Raw genomic sequence first — 2862 nt, 5'->3', positions numbered from 1 at the left:
GCACTCTCCAAGCAAGTGAAAGCAGAGATTAACAGATGGGAATATATTAATTGAGAAGCTTCTGCACCTCAAAAAGAAATAGCGCCTAGGATACAAGAGCCCCCCACTGAGTGGGAGAAATTATTCACCCAATACCCATCAGATAAGGGGCTAATCTCCAAAATATAGAAGGCACTGACAGAAATTTACAAGAAAAAAAATCTAATCCCATCAAAAAATGGGGAGAAGAAATGGACAGACATTTTGACAAAGAAGAAATACAAATGGCCAAAAGACACATAAAAAATGCTCCACATCACTAATCATCAGGGAGATGCAAATCAAAACAACCATGAGGTACCACTTCACACCCCAGAGATTGGCACACATCACAAAGAATGAGAACAGGCAGTGTTGGCGGGGATGTGGAGAGAAAGGAACTCTTATCCACTGCTGGTAGGAATGCCATCTAGTTCAACCTTTATGGAAAGCAATATGGAGATTCCTCCAAAAACTAGAAATCGAGCTCCCATATGACCCAGCTATACCACTCCTAGCAATATACCCTAGGAACACAAAAATACAATACAAAAATCCCTTCCTTACACCTATATTCATTGCAGCACTATTTACCATAGCAAGACTCTGGAAACAGCCAAGATACCCTTCAACAGATGAATGGCTAAAGAAACTGTGGTACATATACACAATGGAATATTATGCAGCTGTCAGGAGAAATGAAGTCATGAAATTTTCCTATACATGGATGTACATGGAATGTATTATGCTGAGTGAAATAAATCAGAGAGAGAGAAAGACGCAGAATGGTCTCACTCATCTATGGGTTTTAAGAAAAATGAAAGACATTCTTGCAATAATAACTTTCAGACACAAAAGAGAAAAGAGGTGGAAGTTACAGCTCACCTCATGAAGCTCACCACAAACAGGAATGAGTTTAGTTAGAGAAATAAGTACGTTTTGAACTATCCTAATAATGAGAATGTATGAGGGAAATAGAAAGCCTGTCTAGATTACAGGCAGGGGTTGGGTGGGGAGGAGGGAGATTTGGGACATTGGTGATGGGAATGTTGCACTGCTGATGGGTGGTGTTCTTTACATGACTGAAACCCAAACACAATCATGTATGTAATAAAGTTGTTTAAATAAAAAAAAAAAGTACACACACACCCCTTCACCAGTACAACCTTTCCACCACCAATGCCCCCATTTTCAATTTCCCCTGGGCATTCTATTTCTCTCACTCACTACCATTATCATGATAGTTGTTGGTGTAATTGTTTATCTAACTGCATCCACCAATCTTTGTGGTAAGCTTCATATCATGGGCTGGTCCTTTCAAACCTCATCTCTTTTGCCTCTGGGTATTATTACCATGCTATCTTTTATTTTTCTTAAATCCCACAGATGAATGAGACTATTCTATCTCTCTCCCTCTGACTCATATCACTCAGCATAATAGTTTCTCATGGCCATCGTTCTAAATGAGCAGATCAAGGGTGTCTCTATGACTAAAAGCCAAGTTTTGAAGTTTCTCTTTACAAAGAATTCAAAATTTTGAAGCCAGATGATAGTATAATGTGTAGGGCTTTTGCCTTGCAGGAGGCTGAACCAGATTCAATGTGGTCCACTGAGCCCATGCCAGGAGTGATTCCTAAGTATAGAGTCAGGAAAAATCTCTGAGTACTGCTGGATGTGACCCAAAAAATTCAAAATTGTTTTCAATTTTTTTTTTGGGGGGGGATGCACATCCAGTGTTGCTCAGGAATCACTCCTGGTAGTGCTCAGGGGACTGTATGCAATGCCAGAACTAAACCATGGACCCCACATAAAAGACAAGTGACTTGGGTCCGGAGAGATAGCACAGCAGCGTTTGCCTTGCAAGCAGCCAATCCGGCACCAAAGGTGGTTGGTTCGAATCCCGGTGTCCCATATGGTCCCCCATGCCTGCCAAGAGCTATTTCTGAGCAGACAGCCAGGAGTAAACCCTGAGCAATGCCGGGCGTGGCCCAAAAACAAAAAAACAAAAAAACAAAAAAAAAAAAAAACAAAAAACAAAAAGACAAGGACTTAATGCTTGTTCTACCTCTGCTATTCTGTTTTCAATTCTCTTGGAAAAAGAGGATCTGACTTACTAGAGCCAAACAGAATTATTCAGTGGCAAATAAAGAAATCCCCTTGGTTTCCGTTTCCCCCTTGTACTAGGAGCCTCATTATTCTTACTTGGCTGAATAGTAATCATGAATGATGAAATTCTTGAAGTTGAACTTCCAGTTTTTAGTGCTACATCTTCTAGTTTGTTAGAAAAATGTTTCTTCTCATTAAGAGAATTCATAGGAGAAAATTTGCAAGTAGCTCATTTGAATTTTGCTTTAAGAGAGAAAGTTCGGTATGACAGATTTTCAATAGATTACTTGATTTCAGAAATCTTAGCAGATTTAAACTAAATTAGAACTTGAAAAGTAATATACAAGTCAGTAATCTAAAAGGAATTACTTCAGTTACTGTTCACAGCTAATCACTCTGGTCCCTCCCACTCAAATGTATTTATTTTCTTTCATTTTCACATGTTACCTCTAGCACCACCCCGCCGGCCCCATGTCTTTCATTTTCAAATGTATTTTTTGATAGATTCCAAATGGATTTCTGAGTTCTTAAAAAATATTGCATTTCTCAGAGATGCTTTCCACCCTGAACATTTGTCCTGGGGACTTAGATCTCAATTGATTGGACATCAACTGTCCAACTCCAAATCCCAGATCACAATCTTAGAACTGACACAGTTCCCTGCACCAGGAATCAAACTCCCCTCAGGGGCACCAACTTACTCCAGGGTAGGTTGTATGACACCCTAGCGATGAAGAA

Source organism: Suncus etruscus, chromosome 11 (assembly GCF_024139225.1).
Source record: "Suncus etruscus isolate mSunEtr1 chromosome 11, mSunEtr1.pri.cur, whole genome shotgun sequence".
In the NCBI taxonomy this organism is placed as follows: domain Eukaryota; kingdom Metazoa; phylum Chordata; class Mammalia; order Eulipotyphla; family Soricidae; genus Suncus; species Suncus etruscus.
This window is presented reverse-complemented; position numbering follows the sequence as displayed.